Raw genomic sequence first — 21,351 nt, forward strand, 5'->3', positions numbered from 1 at the left:
TCACACATTATTTTTCAAGTTGCTATGACCAAACCCTATGGTATGAAACATTCGAATGAATTTAAAGAAGATTCAGGAGAGGGGCACAAAAAAAGAAAGCGAGAGACAGTGATTCTGAAGAGTAGAATGACCAGGACCTAATAAGAGCATGTCGAAAGAGCGGCCGATTTGTTAATGTTAGAAAGTACACATTGGGGAAATGAGACGTTATTTCTTAACTAGTTCGGTAAATAATTTGTTAATGATAACATTTGTACAATTATGAGTAAAATATTTGAAAAACTTGCTTTTAACTAAGTCTTAATTGTTAGTATTGTGTTCCAATTTTATTTTCATTTCTCTTCAGGCTATTATTACGCAGGTAGGTTAAGGCTTCCCGTAGAATATGACAGTGCACTCTGTGACTTCTCATCTCTGAACTACCAAAATATGACGTCATAATGGAAAATGACGTCAGGTCACTGCAAACTTGGGGTGTTATGACGGGGAGAGTGTCATGAACTTTACACTTTATTTCAAACTGCATGTAAAATGCTAGATAGCTATTGCAAAATTCACGGGTCGTTAAAGGTTTTTTAATTCTTATATGTCCGAATATTTTAAAAATACACCGCTTACCTACCCTTGAATTCATCATGTTCAAAATGCTTATGAAAAATATACTTTTGAAACGTACTCTGTTTTATACCCGTGGTTGGAGGTAGAATTTATTTTGTGTGTATAAAAGAGTCTGGCGCAGGTGATTAATGAGGATTAATCTGAGAATTTTTGTGGAAATCTGTAAGAAGAGGTTGTTCTCTAACTGAATCTTGTTTGGGAAAAATGTATGTTGGCTTTGTTTTAATACAGATTACGATATTGTGTGGAAAATACCCTCAAATTTGTAGGTAAGTTGAAATTCTAAGGAAATATTTTGTATCCAAGTAATACTATGACTTTTCCCAAGCACATTTCGGATACACAAGGATACAATGAGTTTATTTATATAACAAAATGTTAATAATTATTGTGTTAATCAGCTGCGCCGAAGCGATTTATATGAAACACTTCAAAAAATTATAAATGACCGTCACGTGATCAACAAAGTCATGTGATACCATAACAAATATGCTAATATATAGCCGAGGAAACCCTTTATATAAATTGGAAGTACAAAAGTTCAATACTTATAAATTAAAACCAAAACCGACCTTGCAATGGCATATTGTGTTTTGAGCGCATTTTAAAGCTTCGGGAAGCCTTAACATAGCTGCGTAATGAATAATTTTATTTAAAAGGGGGGGGGGGTTACAAACATGGGAATGTCTAAGGAATGAGTGCAAATTGCTCTGAATTTTGGAAAACTAATTAAAGCGGCATGGATGGAGCTTTTTGTTTTGCCATTAGTCCAGATAAAATGGCTAGAGATAATGTCACCTTTGTGTTTTTAGTTCGGCGAAGTTCAATTACATTATTAGACTATTCTAACTGACATATATTTTTTTTCAGATCTATCAATTATCAATAGCCAATCTTAGAGACAGCCCCCGGTCTCCTTATAAAGCGGAGTTAGACCATGCTGTCGGTGCTGCTATTAAGTATCTGGGGCCTCGGCAGGTTTTAATTTTAGAAGCTGTGCCTCTGAACATTATTGGAGATGAGTAAGGCTTTTTAGATTACACAGGAATAACAAATGCACTTTTTTTCCTTTTGCTCCAGATACAAAGATTTATATTTTAGAGTCAGTGGTCTTGAAAGTTTCAAAAAAAACTTTACAATATGTTTTTGCGGACATTTAGAAAATGAAACATGTAAATAATTTAATTATTGAGATCTGTAATATTATAGGTCTTGGGAAATAATTTTGTTGTATGATTTTTAAACAGATAAATTTATAATAAGTTATCATAAGTTACGTGACAGTATATGTTTGGTTTTATGTACTGTGTATTTTTTTTTCTAAATTCTTTTTTTAAATCAAGTAGTGACTATAGTTTTCAACGGAGCTGGTTGCTTCCCGTCATCAGAGACAATGTGTGCAATACAGAGTTAGGGTTCTTTACAACCTATTTCTTTCTTGCTTCGACAGAGAAGTAATAAAAAATCTCAACTGTTTAACTCTATCTAGAATAAAATCATTGCATTTGTTGAATACTGAAGTATATTTCTGGTACATTTGTAGGAATCCTTCTTAATATGTGCATGTATGATATTAATGAGTTTTGAAAGATTGACGTTCATGTAAAACAGACATATTACAGGAAACAGAGTATTAAAAATAGTAAAAATGATCACCAAAAATGATGAACTCTATTATTTAGAAGTTCTTTATGAGTTCTAAAATGAATTTTAAAAAAACATGCTGCTTAATTTAGTGAGAGTATATACCCCTCTTATCGGTTACTTTCATATATACACATACTATATCATTCTGTAAAATCACCAAAAAACAGTTTAATTATAATTGTAGATATTGCTTTCACTTTAACAGCTCTGGAGGCAGAGTCTACTGTTAACCAGGTTGATTGTAAATCGTTCGACACCCTTCAGCGACAGATCTGGTCTCTGTTGACAGGGTTCTGTACCCAGTCAACAGATCTCACTCAGGTAATAATCCTCAAGTGACTTTGCATGTTCTATATATTGTTTTATAAATCTGTCTCATTGTTGTCCATATCTTTTGCAAAAACACAGGGATATTAATTTTTTTAGTCTCATTAATCTGTCTGTCTCGTATCAATCACAAAAAAATCTTTTACATTGGTCATAACTTTTGAATGAGAGGAGAAGGGGCTTTCATATTTTACATGTGCATTACCTATGTCATGACCTTTCAGAAGGTACTATGATCATTTCTAATTCCATGACCTTGAAGTTTGATTTTTTTTTAAAATTAACTTTGGTACTAACTTTTGAATGAATGAAGATAGGAATTTCATAATTCCCAACATGTTTATTATCTGTGAAAGACCTTTCCAAATGTTCTATGTTGAATTTTTTGAACTTCACCAGGAAGCTTAAATGAGTTCCTTACCTAGATATTTTCCACTTTACAACTTCAGTAATTGTATGCATATTATGTAATACTTTACCGCAAGTCTACAAAACTTAGTATGAGTACATGTAGTAAGTAATGAAAATAATTCATAATACTGGTAGGACTCTGAAGTAAAGTGTTGATTATTCATAAACTAGACCCAAAATCAAAAATAAATTTAGCATTCGATATTAGCTATTGACTTATGAGATTTCAAGATCGGCGTTTAATATTTTTTTCAGTCATTCAAAGGAATCTGTAAAATTCTTGCCATCAGTGACCAAGATCTTAGAACTGAGGTCATGCCTCCAGAAACTCTTCAACAAGCGTAACGAAGAGGGTAAGTTATCTCACAGTTAACTGTACACTTAACAGCAACAGCAAAGAAGAGAATAAGTTTTCAATAGTTTAGTGAACTTAGCAAAGGCAAGATAGAAGAGGTAATTGTACAAAATGTGAAACAGATTTACATTCTTGATTGTCCTTTTGAAATGGAAAGGTTTCCTTATAAGTGCACAATTATAGTATAAACATAAAGGTGATTGTTTAGTAGGAGGTCATGACATGCAATACAAATGCACTTGTAAACATTTTGCTATTATGCCAGTGATATCCAAACTACAAAGGTATTTTTATTTCTGTGGTTACAGAAAAGAGTAAGTTAGAGGTGGCCAGACTTGCCAAGAATTTCCTCCCCATTCTGTTCAAACTGTTCACAACAGAGCCAGAAAATGCCAAAAGCACCACTAGACTGACTGTCCTAGAAACCATCAAAACCTACCTACAGAGAGCAGACACTGCAATTGGTGATGCCTTCTTACATGTACAACTACACATGGTAAAAAAGGAAATGTTGGTTTGAAATTCTAGGATATGTTACAGTTCTCCCGTTGAGTTCGAGATAATTAAGTTTGACTGTATAGCAGTTTTATACAATCAAGTGATGTACATGAAATGTCATCTGTTTTCTTCTATGAATACTTGTCCTCTCTTACAGTTGATCAATTAATTCTGTGATAAATGTAAAAAGAAAATTCATGAAGAGGGTGTTTCACCATTGAAAAGGCAAATGTTGATCAAATAAATGGTTGATACAAAATAGAATTAAATTTGCTTATTTCTAGTCTCAGAATTTGAGTAAGTGTCATATAGAGATAATTGTTGAAATCTTTCATACATGCTCTGATAGATCTCTGTGTGTAATACAAATTAAAAGGATGATTTTTAAATTTTCAGCCTCGGCTCTGTTGTTTAATCAACATCTTCAAACTACTGAAGAAGGAGGAGAAAGATTTCCTGTTGGCAGTTGTACCAGAAGTAAAAGTTAGATATATTCAAAAGTCTAAGGGGGATAAACTTCTCTAAAAGAAAATTTTGTCTAAAACTTAAATAATAAAAAATAAAAAGTCATTTATTCACCTTTCATACCATAAATATAAACAGTTGTTATATATACCCTTGTTACATGTATTATAATAAAACTTCTACTTTTGCCTGATTTTGTTTGCATTTTAATTTCACGCATTGATCTAAGTGATAATTTGTGATTTTATGCTCAAGATTTTCTCTTTCATCCAGGCAATTTTATGTACCAAGGAGATGGGAGAAAAGGCCCGATCAGAATCCTACCAACTACTGGTGGAAATGGGCCATGCCAAGATGAGATGGAATAAAAATGAAAATGGTCGCTCAAAATTGATATGCTTTTGCACATGATAATAATGAATAATGAGCAGTGTTCAAATTTGTCAAGAATACAAATGTGGACGGAGGAGGGGGGGGGGGGGGGTTTATGAGTTCTAATTATTGTTATTTGTGTAGTATGCATGATAAGATTTTTTTTACACGTCTAATAAATGATAAATTTCTTGCATACATTTAGATGTTATTGATTAACAAGAGAGCCAACATTAACATTACAACTTTCTTCATATTTACATTCCTTTGCTTACAGAGGCATTAGAGGACTACTTCCAAATGGTGATGGCGGGACTTGGGGGTTCCCCACAGATGGTCAGCTCTACTCTACTGGCCCTGACCAGGATACTCTATGAGTTCAAATGTCAGTTTACCAGCTGGTGATATATTGGCATTGATATAGAAGCTGATTATAAAAATAAAAAATATATAAAGAAAGAAGGCTTATAGTAAATGGCTTTTTTCTTATATTGTATTTTTGAATCTAGTACATGGAATTCCTATTTTTGGCATGGCTTTTTGCACTGATTCATGAATACTTGTGAAATTTGATTTTAGAGGAAAATATCATTTTACTTGAAAAAAAAAACTGGCAGTACCTATTCCAAATTATGCGAAGTAATCTCTAACCTACAATGTATGTCTGTGCTAAATTTAAAAATACGCTAAAATGAGTACACATAAAGTATAGTGCATATTCATGTACATTTACATGTGATTGTCTAACAAGTACTTAAGAATGACAATTTAAATGAACATTAATTATATTATTACACAGAGTCCATCGGCACACCTTTGTTAGAGACCATTGTTGAGCAGTTGTGTTTACTCCTGACATCAAAGACAAGGGAAGTGGTTAAGGCGGCTCTGGGCTTCATGAAGGTTCTGTTATCTGCCTACCCCGACACTGTGCTGGCTCCGCACTTAAAGCCGATTGTAAGTAAATGTGATACTCAGAGAAACAATGAAAATCATTGCTTTAGGTGTACACTACTCATACTGAAATTATTAATTGTTTAGAAGTTTTAACAAACTAAATAATGCATATACTGAAGTATGAAAGTATTTTTATTATGATATACACTGTTCATACATAGTTGTACTACATGTTGTATTCCTACTTTATCAATTTTATTTTTCATTAACTTTATTATCAAATATTAAATAAATGATTTTTTAAAAATATATTGATAAGGTTGTCCAATGTAGTTATGTAAGGTTATGAAAATCAATATGTACACTGTAACTTTAAACACTGAATTAGTGTTCATTTTAGATGTCCAGTCTTGTTTCTCAAAAGGAGGACTGCAAGCATCATTTTAGCTTCAAGGCCAAAGAAATCTATGCTAAAGTCATCAAGAAGTTTGGGTAAAACTTTCAAATTTTTTCCCCACTTATTGTTAGTTCACCTGAACCATTTGCAAAGACTCAAGTGAGCTTTTCTGATCAAAATTTGTTCTCTGTCAGCATTTTGAAGTTCATCAACTTTTCACATTTGCATCTTTTGCTCTTGAACCATTGGACCAACTTCAACCAAATTTTGCACAAAATGTCCTTTAGGGGATGGAAGTTCATTTTTTTTTTCGAATGAAGAGTCGTGCCCCCTTCCAAAGAAGATAATCAGGAAAATGCAAAAATAAGTTGACTTTGTCTTCTTACTACTACTTTTATCACCTAAAAACTAAGGACTCATGATGGGTAAAACTAATTGATAGGAATTCTTTTTCACTAAAAAGAAACTCAGGGATAGGATGGGGCTAAATTCAGCAATAGAATTTTAGATAAATCTTGTATACAAGAAGAATAGTCTTTTAATAATCTTCCCTAGAACAGTAAAGCCATGTTGACCATATTGATATCAAAGCATCGCAATGTTGTGTGGAATTCAAGTTTCTTTAACCATGTTAACCCCTTTCTGGGTTGGTCCACGATATAGATTTCACGACAATGTATTCTCATGGATATAAGGAAGGAAATATTCTTTAAAAAAATCTGCCGAAGAAGTACAGCAGGGTCATGGCATCCCAGACTATGGGCCTCTTGTTCAAAGACATGAAGACAACTAGTTCTCTTCATTTAAACTAGGGATGTCAAAATATTTATTTTCCTTAGTCGATTAATAGATTGCCTTATTCAAACGATAGTCGAATATTCAGAACATTTTCTGAAAATAAAATTTTATTTGAACCTTCACTGATGCATAATGTATTTATAACTCAAAAAACCCTTTTACTTCTATTTAAAAATTAACATCAAAATGAATGCAACGTAACTCGTGGATAGCATGATTATATGAAATAGATTTAGAAACCTAATTCGCCAGAATGTATGATTTCCCTTTCAATTGAATTCATAATTCGGTCTGTACATGCAGTTATTTTTTAGTAACATTAAAAATTGCCAGCCGATATTTTTTTTAAAGCTTGTTACGTAATAAATTGGGGGAGGGGGGAATCTCACACTATCTACATGTCAGGTGCCTGTGAAATTGTTAAACAGTTAGAAACTGCTAATTCAATTATTGATTACTCCTGCTATCAAAATGGCCTTATACAGTTTAAAATGTAAATTAATTGTTTTAATATTTATCGAAGTGTCCAAACATGTCACAGCTATGGTTTGTTCTGTGCATTTGAGCAATCTTAAAAATAAAAGATAATTGATACATGGTATAAGATCAAGACCAATTAATAACTTTACAAACAAAATCCAGTATATTGGTGGGTAATTTATGACAAAAACAACACAGGTAGTTACTGACAAATAATTATCGCAATAATGCAACACTTACAATTACTGAGCTTTCTATATGTGCATGGAAAGGAGAAGCTGAGGAAAATCATCTGATCGACTGTCTCTGGATTATAATAAAATTCGAATGTCATTTCATTATTCGATCAGTGGTCCATCCGACTGATAGTCGAATAGTCAACTATTCGTTGACATCCCTAATTTAAACTCATGCATATACAAATCAAAATCATCTCTACATCTCCCTTCATAAATCTACACACACAAACACACAAAATATAGCTGCATAATTGCTTGATAATTGCCATGTCACATGTTAACTTTTTCTTATTTTAGATACGAGACAATCTTTGGTATGTCACCTCCGAGTATTCAAAAGGTTCTTGTGAACATAAAGAAGACTCAGGAGAGGGCTAAGAAGAAGGAGAGAGACAGTGATTCTGAAGAAGAGAGACTGATTGATTGATTGTATGTTGTTTAACGTCCCTCTCGAGAATTTTTCACTCATATGGAGACGCCACCACTTGCCGGTGGAGAGCTGCAAATTTTGTCCTATACTCGGCACTTACGGCCATGGAGCAATGAGGGATCTTTTTCGTGCCAGCACCTACTGCGACACGGGACCTCGGTTTATACGGTCTCATCCGAAGGACCGGTCTCCACTTCCAACAGTGGGATTCGAACCCGCGACGTAAGGATCAACTCCTTACTTCGCGACTGATCTCAACCTGAAAGGTGAATCTCTGAACACATTGATCTCTATTTCTTTTAATCTATTTATAGTCATAGTATCAGCAGCTGGTTAATTGTCTTTAATTGTGTCACATTTTATCTTGAATGTGTTTGCTGCATGTACATGTGAGTATGTTAGGCTTGCTGCTGAAGAAGAAGGTACGGTTTGGGCTTTATAGTGTCCTTAAAATTAAATGTTTGCAAAAAGTTTTGGAATTGGCTTAAATGTAAGTTAAGTATTTGAATGTAATAAATCGTGAAAGAATACAGCATGAAGGAGGACCATTCTGGAAATATGAGGTCATTAATTTGGTACATGTACATTGGTAAGTTTTTAACAGAAAAAAGCCTCAAAATGACACATTTCTGAGGTTATTTTCCTTAAGAAAATAGTGTCCACACCCGTCACGCCCACTGCGATTTTTAGATATCTTGTGTAAAATCCTTGAAAAAATCATATTTCTGAAAATTTTTGTGGGCAATGCTTGTGCTCTATATTGTCTGCGAGTAAATCCCACTGAAAATTGAAAATACGGGAAAATGCACAAGTTCACGACGTCATAATTAGCCTCTAAGAGGTCATATGAGAAAAACAATTTGTATGTTCTCACTGCATATAATTTTAATGACTCAGAAAGCAGTTTAACTTTCTTACGTCACTTTCATATTTCAGAAAAATTCAGGGTCAGATTTGTACTAAAATCGTACCTTGTTCTTTACATACCAATTTACATACCAGCCTTGGTTTCTCTGTATTCAGATTATCTTGCTTATCCTCATCAATGATTCTATTTATTTGGACAGGTGTGAATTTCATATTTACCTCAACTACAAAAACCTCTGTTTGTCTGTGTGTCTTAAAACTTCGACGTTTTCAACTTCTCCAGGACCACTATGCCAATTTCAACCAAACTTAACAGAAGCATTCTTGGGTAAAATGTGCATTAAGTTACACAATAGTCCACACTCTGCAAAAAAAAAAATAAAGTTGTATCCATGCTGGTCTACCCAAAGATCAGAAGGGAAAGAAAGTTTCTTACCTGTATATTACATGTACCAAACTTTCGGACATACTGTGATTAATCACTTGATTTTTCACTGGTTTTTTTTAAATTTATGTATAGCCCCATCGTTGGTCTATAAAAATGCAATGTATAAACAATTTTTGTTGTCAAATGACAATGTTACTAACCAAGAAGTTACAGGGGCTGCTGCTGTGAATAGAACCCCCTTCCCCCGAAATATGGTGGCCATGGGACATAACTTTTGAAAAGTGTGGACTACTCTCTAGTTATTTCTTTGTATTGTATGCTTCAGTGTGGATGATCTTCTGAGGGATACAGACTCTGAGGAGGAGACCGAAAGAAAACCCAAAAGAAAAACACGGGACAAAACTCAGGCCAAATTGGCCCGGTTACAAGAGGGAGGGGACATTATGGATTTCCTCGACCCAACAGCCTCCAAAAAAGTCCTTGGTAATGATATAGATATTTCTGATAAAGTTCATTTTAGTTACAGCTTATTTGTTTTTGATGTTTAGATGTAAAATTTCACTTTATTGGCAGGTCGTCTATAATTTGATAACATTGAAGTCAGAGCTATGATTTTAAAATGTAAAAAAAAGTTGCAATGATGGTTACATCTTCCTCAGTAGTAGAATTTTATCTAATGTAAAAGATAATCAGTAGATCATGTAGCAAAACAAGTCAATATACTGGTCTAACATACATGTACATCATTGTTTTCTGTATGATTTCTCTTTGCTACAAAACCAAAAGAAAAGAAAGATGTGAAGAAGACGGCTTCTGATGAACGTCTGATTATAACAGAGTCCAGTGATGAGGAAGGTACGAAGTTAAAAATTATGTGCTGCCCAATCACTAGAGAAAATCAGACCTGTGTTTATAATAACATTCAGTACTGAGAAAGGTGCAATATTAACTAAGCACAGTAAAGGGGGAAAATGAGTGTAAATACAGTATCTGTGTTCGAAAACATTGATGGCTTCCATTGTAGCCAAACTTGCCACAAAGCATCCTTGCACAAAGGAAATTCAAATTTATTCAAATGATGGACCACACTCTTTTTTAAGAGGAGACAATGAGGAAGTAGTGAAACTTTAGAGGCATCTCTCAGAAGTCTACTTCTCCAGAACCACTGGACCATAAGGTATTCAAAACATTTCCTGAGGGAGTACGGCACAATAATTGGGGATCAAAGTTTAACATGGAAATAATTATTGTAAGAAAATCTTTGAAAATCTTCTAAAGAACATAAAGGTATTGTGTAGTCTTATTTTTATTCAAGCATCCTTTGATATAATGTGGATGCAAGTTTGTTCAAATCATTAATCCCAGGAGTAGAATGAATAACAATAGGGAATCAATTTTACATCGGAAAATAAAGGGGGAAAATCTTTAAGAATCTTTTTTTCAATTAGTAATTTTATTATGGTAGCATCTTCAGGTATTGCAAATTTAAATTTGTTCAAATCATGACCCTTTTAGTTAGGATTTTGCCATAAAAATGGATCAAAGCTTTACATTGATTACATGTAATCTCAAAATATCCTTTCCAGAACAATCGAAACAAATTCAGTCACATTGATATGCAAGCATTCTTAGTACAGATTTAAGTTTGTTCAAATCATGACTTCCACGGGCAGGATGGGGTACAATAAGGGATCTAAGATTTGAATATGGAAGTTCCTCATGAACAACAGGACAATGTTCAGTCATACACTGTATTTATATGCAAACAACCTCAGGTAGTGCAGATTCAAATTTATTCAAATCATGCCCCCCAGAGGTAGGATGTTCAAGATAGGGGACAGGAGTCTCATATGGGAATATACAGTAAAAATAATCTTTAAAGGAGGGCCATGATTACTCAGGGGAGCGTTATGGCTAACTGGTCTCTGGTTACCTTAGGTCTTGAATATTTTTAGGCCCAGAAAAAATGGGAGAAGATGAAGATGACCTTGAAGATTTGTTTAAGCCATTGAGCAGGCAGCTGAAAATGTCAAGGTAACTTATTTTTATCATGAAGATTGTTGAACCCCCACTTTACATCTTAATGCTAGTTTAACAATTCTTTATGGAGGTCAAGTTTTTTTTTTAATTCTTTCAGTTTGCAGGTTGAATTTTGTAAATGCATTTCATTCAAATGCATAAAGCTTAATTTAAAATAATAAATTTATCAAGAAAAAAATGTGCCTAATCCCTTCACTCTAATTACCAAATATCTAAATTTTACTATCATAAAAAATCTTCAATATTTATGCATTAAGTGTTGTCATGTAATGCCACATGTAGAAATAAACGCGGAAAAACTTGCACTGAATGTCACGAGGCTACAGAGATGTTAATAAAGTTATAACAATATAGAGCAGAGAGAAATTCAAATCCTGAGTGTATTTTTGCTGCTTAAAACATATAAAATGTATATATAAGGAATATTTTTAATATTTTGTGAATAATGGTGTGTAAATCCAACATACATGTTTTTTTTTTTTTTTCAAATAGGCATATTTTTTCATTGACATCAAGAAGACTGGAAGACCAGATCCCTATGCTTATCTTCCTCTGAACTTTCAAGCTCTCAACAAAAGGTAAAAAAAAATATAGGAAGACTTCAATATTGTGTGCTAAGAGGTGTGATTAGAATTTAAGGACAGATGATGAAAACAAAAAAATTAATAAATGGATTGTTATATATTTTATTGACTTATTTTTGGTTGTTAATAATGCAAATATCAAATTTCTAAAATTTGATGAAATTGGAAACTTTCTATCATGTTAAGAATTTTACCTCTTTGATATCAGTTTTAAAAATCTAAAGAAAAATTCATCACTTTATAAAACATTTTTAATTATGAAACTTTGAATGAAATACATTAAAACAATGCAATTAAACTTATTCATTTTACTTACATAAAATGATTTAGGTTGTTTTTAGCTCACCTGAGCTGAAAGCTCAAGTGATTTTTTTTCTGATCACATTTTGTCTGTTCGTCTGTAAACTTTTCACATTTTCAACTTCGCAAGAACCACAGGGCTAATTTCGACCAAACTTGCCACAAAGCATTCTTGGGTGAAGGGAATTCAAATTTAGTCAAATGAAGGGTCGCACCCTCTTTCAAAGGATGATAATTAAGAAGTGGTGAAAATTTGGTGTCATCTTTTAAAAATCTTTTTCTCAAGAACCATTGGGCCAGAAAAGTTAAAACTTATGTGAAACCTTCCTTACATAGTGTAGATTCAAGTTTGTTCATATCATGACCCCAGGGGGAAGGGTGGGGCCACAATGTGGGATCAAAGTTTTATATAGGAATAAATTAAATATGAAAAATCTTTTTAAAATCTTCTTCTCAAGAACAATAGATTCATGATTAGCCATATTGATATGGAATCATCCTCAGGAAGTGTAGATTCAAGTTTGTTATAGGGAAAATTTTTAAAATTCTTCTGATGAAGAACAACAAAGCCACAATTAGTCATATTGATATGGAAGCATCCTCAGGTAGTGTAGATTCAAGTTTGTTCAAATTATAACCCCTGGGGGTAGGGTGGAGACACAATGGGGGATGAAAGTTTTACTTAGGAATATATAGAACAATTCTTTAAAAATCTTTTCAAGAACAAGAAAACCATGATTAGTCATATTGATATGGAAGCATCCCAAAGTATTGTAGATTCAAGTTTCTTGAAGTCATCCTCCAGTAGTAGGGTGGGTGCATAATGGGGGATCTATAAATGAACATATATTGGAAATATCTTTAAAAATCCTCTTTTCAAGAACAACAATATTTTGTGAGAAGAAATACTGTGGAGTACTGAAAATTTGTAAACAATTTTTTTTTTTTTTTTTTTGATAAAAGCAAAAATGGCTGGTCTTTTTTCGAACTTTGTGAAAGGAGCAAAGAAAGGTGCTAAAAGGGATTAAAAGGAAAGAAAAAGATTTGATTTAATGATTTCTAACATACAGGAAAAAGAATATTTATTGTTGGATTGTTACCTTACTTATAAAATGTATTTATAAAATCATTTTTGAAATAATTTTATTAATGACATACATGTACATGTATTTGTAAATAAGCAAGTATGACAATATTCAAATATAAAGTTTGTGGATTTCATCAAAGAACGAGTGCACTTATGGACCCCGGTAAAATGTGAAAAAATGAAGAATCAAATCCAGTATACTTTTTCATCTCAGATCATTAATTGATATCTAAACCATAAAATTCAACAAATTTTATCGGTGAAATTCATTAATATACAAAGAGCAAAGCCATAAAATGTGGTAGGGGTCAGCCGACATTCGTGATTTTCTTTAGTAAATCGAGGACGGTCATTCATTTCAAAGCTTTTGTTTACTGTCAGCCTAATGCGAATGACAAAAAACGCATTATACATTTATAAAACTTGTGTGAAAGTAGGAAATTTGTACAAGATTATACTTGTACTTAAAATATTAAAAATGTATGAAAAGTTCAATGTTTTTTCTATAGCAAGCGAGAGCTATTTACCTGTATAACTTTTGTTGAACCCACCCGTGGAATAAATTATTTAAAATACCGTTAGTCACGTGAGTTCTACCCAGGTAAACACTTGCGAATTATATCGAAGTCGTGCCGCATAGAGAAGTTCGTATGTATTTGGTTTTATGAACACGGGAGAGTTAGGAGAGTTTAGTGTCGTTAAAATGTCATCATACATAAAGCGTCAAACATTTTTAACATTCATACAAGACAATGGTACCGGTATTGAAAGCCACCTAAATACCCTTTTTTCATTTTAAAATTTAAAGGAACTAATGTTAATACTTCTTGTGTTATTTCAAATGCAAGCGTGCAAATTTCTTAGTTTGATCACTATGGCTACAGACATCTATACAACTTCATTCGATTTTTTTTTCTCAGGTGAAATAGCGTAAGAAGTATCATTCGATAAACGCGCCCGTCAATGATCCACCATCAGATTGTTCAAGTGTCCGATTTAAATGTCTCCTCCCCTTGATTTAAATAAACGAAACTCAAAATGGGTTCGGTACGACTTTTCCGGATTTTGGGTATATATAGGCATTTAAAAATCTTCATTTGTTTCAAATCCATGCTGATTTAGGTGATGTTTTAACGTGATTTTAATTATAAATATCCACTTGTGTTTAACTATTACCAAAAAAGAACAATTTAGTAATATATTCTAAAGTAAAACGGCACTGAAAAAGGGCCCATTAAGCATTGCTTAAGTGCACTTGTCCTTTGGAATTGATAAATAGCAATGTCGGTGCAGAATATTTGCATTAATAAAAATCCACAATTTATTTTTCTAAAAAATAATAATACAATAAATGAATGCTGAAATAGAATATTCATCTTATTATTGAATTACATGTAATCATAATTTTGATTTTGCTAACAATAAAATACAATTTGTACATTTTTTCAACGTAAAAAAATCACTGCATAATAAAAATAAAATCAAGGTCTGCCTACCCTCCAATTTTGCTGTATTTTGTCGGCCTTTTATCATTTAATTATGCTGTTGCAGGATAGAAATCAATTTTACGCTTTTTGCAATGTTTCACTTGAATACTTGTGTTAAGTACCTCTTGAGTGACTTTTGTGTTTTAGTACGACCCCTGACATGCATTTCTATGCAAGAGTGATGATGAGTAAAATGCTTTATTAAAATACAGGGTCTTTTAGAACACAAAAATACTGAATTATCATAACTTAGATGACTTCTTAATATATAAACACCCATCACACTCCAAAGATTTGGAAGAACCCAATAAAAAGACACTTCGGACCTAAAAACAAATCATTATTTTATGTGCATTAATTCCACTGAAAGACTTTTAAGTACGATATATGCAAGCAAATAACCATGTGCTGCCTTACATTTAGATGCAGGGTTCTAATAAGCTTAAGACGTGTCTGAATGTTAGGATTTTTCAACACATGGAAATTATGATGTGCTTCATTTTAATGTGAAGCACATTATATAGACTTATCATTTAGACTCAAAATAAAATATCAGTAGGATTACACCTTCACATGTATCTCTGAAATTCCACCCAAATGGGGATTTACATAACATCTCTGCAATGATAAGGATAGGCAGGTATGAAAACCTAATTTAAACTTTCATGTAATTTTTCGAACTGAGAAATATGTTTCAATGTAGCGTACAAAATTTCATGTATACATTTATATCATCAAAGTAGAAAATCGGGTACATGTGTACTAGACCAACAAAGCATATTACAAGTTGTTTCTTGATTTTTGTAAGTTTATCAAGACATTCTGGAAAATACATTGAACATGTTTTTCTTTCTGTCTGTACTATGGATGCCTTTTGTGATATATTGCAAAATTGTCATGGTTTCAAAACTTTTAAGTTATTCAAGTGCATTTCTACACAGTTGATTTTGTGTGTAGTCTATTCTAAGTTTTGTAGCTCTCTGCAACTCATGACTTGGTTCCTGTTTAAGCGAATCCTGATAAGACAGTAAAGCCCCATGTAAGTCTCCCACAACATGCTGACAGATTCCTAGTATCTGCCAGGATATGTCTCTTGAATGTAAAGAAACATATGTCCCATCATCATAGAGCAGCAGTGTGTGTAGATCTGTCAGTGACTGTAAATACTGAGATCTATTACCTAGTCTATAATGGGACAATACTGACAACATTTCTACCAATACAGATGACGGAATACGTAAAATATGTAAATTTTAGATACAGTCCATTGTTCTAATGTTAATTCTTCAATATAGGGTATCCTAGCATCAAGTGTGATGTCCACTGCCCAAGAATTTTTCATTCTCCTAGGCAAAGACAGACCATTCACATATTCCCTGTATCTGTTCCTGTCTCCAATACTGTTAAACATAACGTGGGGCTTTGACAGTCTTCGTACAGTCAGGTCAGTTATATAAAGTGCTTCATTATATCTCTTTGTTCTATAGTAAAACAAACCTAAATACAATGCATGTGAGATGGTTCCTATGCACGATGAAAGTTTCATAATATTGCAAAGCATTCTGTCCAAACAGTACATATATTTATGTTTCAAATATGAGGTATTGTTTATAGTCACTAAGACTGTACGAACAAGATTATTAGCTGTCTAGTATTGTAATGCTAAAGATTGATACGGTGAAAGTGATGAATGGATGAACGTCTCTACAGATTTTAAATATAAAAAATATTCTTCCAATTCACAAATGAAAGGAAAAAATTGAATAATTCAAGGTAGATACAATAATCATTACATGCAATATCGTTACAATGTCCTTCTGATAAGGGGATCACTAATGACAGATCATAAAAGGCTGGCTCAAGGATAGATCTGAGTGTCGGACTGAGAAGTAAACAGGATACTCCTAGTCTGTAATACTGATAAAGTTGTTGCAACAGAGATGCACGTGATATACCGACAATTCTGTTCAAAAACATATTGTTCTAAGGAATAAAAAAAATTTGCGAATTTACCACGATACACACTGAGAATGAGATATTTAAAACACATCCAAAAGCATTCCAGTAGATTGTTAGGACACCATCTCACATGCCCAACTTGTATTAACCAGAACATTGTAGTCTTCATGAAGTAAGAACACAATAGTGGTTCCTCTACGTTGTTATTGATCACTTCATTGAGAAATATTTTAAGGAATCCATAACATATAAATTGAGTATGATTCATGGTGTACACTAGTTTTTGCTCGGCAAGAGAAAAGGACAATCTCCACTCTAGATCATTTCTACTGGTAGTACATTTACTCCCAATAGCCACGCAGTGATAACCATTATTTAAAATGTCTTTAAGTACACTTGCAGGAGGCCATACGTGCCTAAGGCATCTTTTTATCCAGTGTTCTGTAGTACTTGGCCAATATTTGCAGCTAAAACAAAGTGTTTTATCTAATTCAATAGATCCACTGTAACCTCTCATACAAGGACCATGAAGATACGCATTTTGTAAACTAGTATCACTAGATTCATTTTGAAAGAGTGCTTGTCTCCATAAAAGACTTGATACATAAATTCTACTACTGAATTTAATGAATGACGCTCTGGTGTATCCGGAATAAGGCGGTGTTAAGAGCTGTAGTCTAACAAATCCTGGCGATGTATATGTGTCCTCCGTGAGTATAATATGATGATGAATTGATGGGTTGTAATCTCTAAGCTGAGAAATGTCATTTATTAGTTTATAACAACAATACCACACCATGTAATCCCGGTCACATGTATTCAACCTGAATCCCTCCTTACGACTACCGCTAAGCATAACTATTAATGGACATCTACTTTGGTAACAGGTATGTACATAATTTCTATGTAGCATGTATTCCATATCCATCACGTCCCTTCTGATGGTCACTTTACTTGGAGTCCCTATCCTACGACTCAGACCTACATACAGGATCTCTGATAGGCGGAGAGAGTGATCCATTCTGTAAATTATATATGAAGAAAAAGTAATTACGCATATAATATAAAAGCTTAAATAGAGACAGGTAAGATTTTCTGTATAATACTTTTAAATTAAATAAACTTATTCAAAGGTTTGTTTCCCAGACTAAACTGATAAACAGTTTTGTTTAAAGGTTTTACAATGAAAGATTACTTTTATATCAAATAAAATGTTTATGTAACAGAATATTGACCACATATAAAGATTATACAATGAAAGTTCTAGGGGTTAAGCAATTAATATTTTTATGCTTATTATAGAGTATATACATGGTTTTGCTTCTCTGCACAAACAGAAGACATTTGTTTATGTTTTCAAAACATTTTTGGGGAAAAAAAATGTCCAAATGGATTGGTATTTAAATTCTTTTCAAACATTTATAATTTTCAGAATATTGTAGCATATATGCTATGAGGACATTTTTAAATGTGAAAAGAATATTAAATGATGTTATAAAAAGTTATTATTATTAAATTCTTCAACATAAATAATCACTCGCAGATGAATAAGGATACAAGGAAATCGTCCGAGTGATACTACTGAGGATATAAAGTATATAAAGGTAACTGTTTTTAATTAGTCCATAGTACAAATACAAGTGCATGAAAATGCATGGGGGGTATCTGTATTAGATGACATTAAAACGTAAAATCTTGCATACAAAAGATATAATTTGTGACAGTTATGTATATATATATATATATATATATATATATATATATATATATATATATATATATATATATATATATATATATATATATATATATATATATATATATATATATATATATATATACATACATACATACATACATACATACATTGGAGATGCACATTATTTCTGTTCTACATTCATCTGAATTCTTTTTTAGGTTTGATTACATGAAGCATTATACCGTATTTTAAAATTGTTGAGTAAAGATTTTCCATCCCAATAAACAACACATATTTTTATTTAACATACTCAAATGACTTTCAAGTGCGATTATTACCCCTCCCCTTCTTATTTTCCATTTCCAATTCTGAATTTATGTGAACTTTATATATATATATATATATTTATATATATATAGAGAGAGAGAGAGGATATTCAATGTTTTGTAGATGAATATTAAATTTATTTCACGAGTGGGACAGGATTTTTTGATATTTTCATGAATGTGAAGCAGGAGTGAAAATATTTTAAAAAAAATCCTGTCTCACGAGTGAAATGAATTACATATTCATCCACAAAACATGGAATTTTCTGTTTATTACTTTTTTTTTTATTTTCCCTTTGTCTCTGTCTTTTCTTAACACTGTGTCATAGACTTGACGTCATAGATGAGGGGTTGAGACGTCATAGCTTACCACTTGTGAGATTGAAAACATTACATAGCATGGATTTTAGCAACATATTTGAAAAGAAATTTGCAGTTTCAGCTCTATCAAGATGGTTAGTCGCTATCTCTATCTTATGACAGGCCAGAAATTATTTTTTACTTACTTTGATATCCTTTCACACTGTGAGAGAATATCACTTTTATTCAATAAATAAATCACAGTATTTCACTGTTGAAAATGTAATATATATATATATATATATATATATATATATATATATATATATATATATATATATATATATATATATATATATATATATATATATATATATATATATATATATATATATATATATATATATATATATATATATATATATATATATATATTCAGTGTTAGAAATAAAATATACAATGATGCTTTAAGTTTTTATCTGACACAGAACGCTTAAGACTTCCTTTTCGTAAGGACATACACAATATGGCGTTTGTCTGTTTTCTTATTTCATGAATACTTAAAGTGTTCTAAAATATGAAGAGCCCTATTGATGCTTAACATCTCTTCTAAAACATATTTTGCCAAAAAAAAACCCTGCTAAATCTATATGTTTTGTAACTTATGTTTGAATAACACAAGCATTTCATAATCCGATGCCTATTTACATGTAAAAGTAAAAAAAACCCTGGTAATGTATTTTTTTTCTATTTATTCAAAGAAGATCTGATGGTTTTCTGGTTTTAAAATAAAATATCTAGAACAATTATCAATGGGCAAGCTACGTTGTAAGACGCACGCTGCACATGACCTTAAACCAGTATTTTAAAAATCTCTTCTAATAATTTTGTTTATTTCAAGTTATGTTTCAGCTATTTATATATCTATATCATAGTTTACCCAAATAGTTCAAGGCGAACCCCATCGAATATTTTTTTTTTACTTTAAATCTTATTTATTTATTTATTTACTTATTTATTTATGGTCTTCAGGGGAATACAGATTTTCCGTACACATACAGTGTACCATTTCTAGCTCATCTGAACAGAAGGCTTCCAATGGAGTTGAAAGTTTTACATAGAAATATATAGGATAATTTTTTTTTCAAATTTCGTTCACAAGAAGAGCAAAGCCATGATTAGTCATATTTATATGAAGAAGCATTTTAGGTTGTGTACATTCATGTTTATTAAAATCATGGCCCCTGGCTGTAGGATTGGGCAACGATTTGGGATCGAAATTTTAAATGTGAATATATTTGAAACAATCTGTAAAATTCTCCTCGAAAAAAAGATCTAGAGACATTACTTTAAAAAAAAATAATAAAAATTTGGTTTTGAAAAGATATTTGGAGTTTGTTTTTATTATTCAAAGGAGGCGAACCGTTCACGGTAGCTCAGTCGGTAGAGCGCTCGCTCCGTGATCGGGAGGTCGTGAGTTCGAATCTCGGCCGCGACTGACCTAAGTCGATAAAAAATGGGTAGCAACTGTTCCTTCGCCATGCGCTCGGCACTTTGAAGTGAAAGTTGCGGGTCCTTCGGATGAGACCTTAAAAACCTAGGCCCCGTGTCACGGCAGGCGTTGGCACGATAAAGATCCCTCACTGCTCAATGGCCCTGAGTGCCGAGTAAAGTTCAAAATTTGAAGCCCTTCACCGGTGTATGGTGACGTCTCTATATGAGTGAAAAATTCTCGAATGGGACGTAAAACAACATACAATCAATCAATCAATCAATCAAAGGAGGCGAGATTGCATCCAACACAGCCCCTCTTCTAAAGGTCTTGAAAAACTGTATTTCTTTGTTCAATATAATGCCTTTCAGTGAATAGAAAATGAATACATATCTTTACTGTTCACCTACCTGATTTTAGGATCTATTAAATTTTATTGTTTTAAAAGTTCAAAATTTCCCACATTTAGTTAGAGCTGAAAAAAAAACAAACATCGTCCTTTTAATATCTTAACGGAAGTGCATCGTTTGTAACGTAGTGTATTTAATAAGGTAACATTAGGAATATACTCTTTACAGCCTTAACTGAAGAAAGAACACAACTGGGTCTTCTTTGAGAGGATATTTGGTAACTGAAACATATACAATGTGCTAAATATAAATACTTGTACTTAAATAAACTGTACATGTGATAAGGCAGACAATGGAGATGTCCAATAGGAAAGTAAGGAATTTGAAATGTTATTGAAAGAAAATGACTCATTACAGCTCGTTCAATCATGTCATTTACGTGATTTAAATTTATATATATATTTCTTATGTTCAAAATAAAGTGCCTTGTGCAAATTACAAGCCTTGGTTTTAATAAAATAAAAAAAGTTTGGACATT

General features: G+C 32.3%; 1 protein-coding gene and 1 pseudogene across 1 annotated transcript in view; one reads left to right on the forward strand and one right to left on the reverse strand.

The window, feature by feature from the left end:
• The window catches only part of LOC133188593 (RRP12-like protein), a 387,635-nt gene that overhangs the window by 152,788 nt on the left and 213,496 nt on the right, over positions 1–21,351 (reverse strand). The window lies entirely within an intron of this gene.
• Positions 1–21,351, forward strand: part of LOC133188251 (RRP12-like protein) — a 28,993-nt pseudogene that overhangs the window by 41 nt on the left and 7,601 nt on the right.

The sequence above is a fragment of the Saccostrea echinata genome, unplaced genomic scaffold (assembly GCF_033153115.1).
Source record: "Saccostrea echinata isolate AGI-Se365-2 ecotype Australia unplaced genomic scaffold, CSIRO_AGI_Sech_v1 ptg000016l, whole genome shotgun sequence".
Taxonomy (NCBI): domain Eukaryota; kingdom Metazoa; phylum Mollusca; class Bivalvia; order Ostreida; family Ostreidae; genus Saccostrea; species Saccostrea echinata.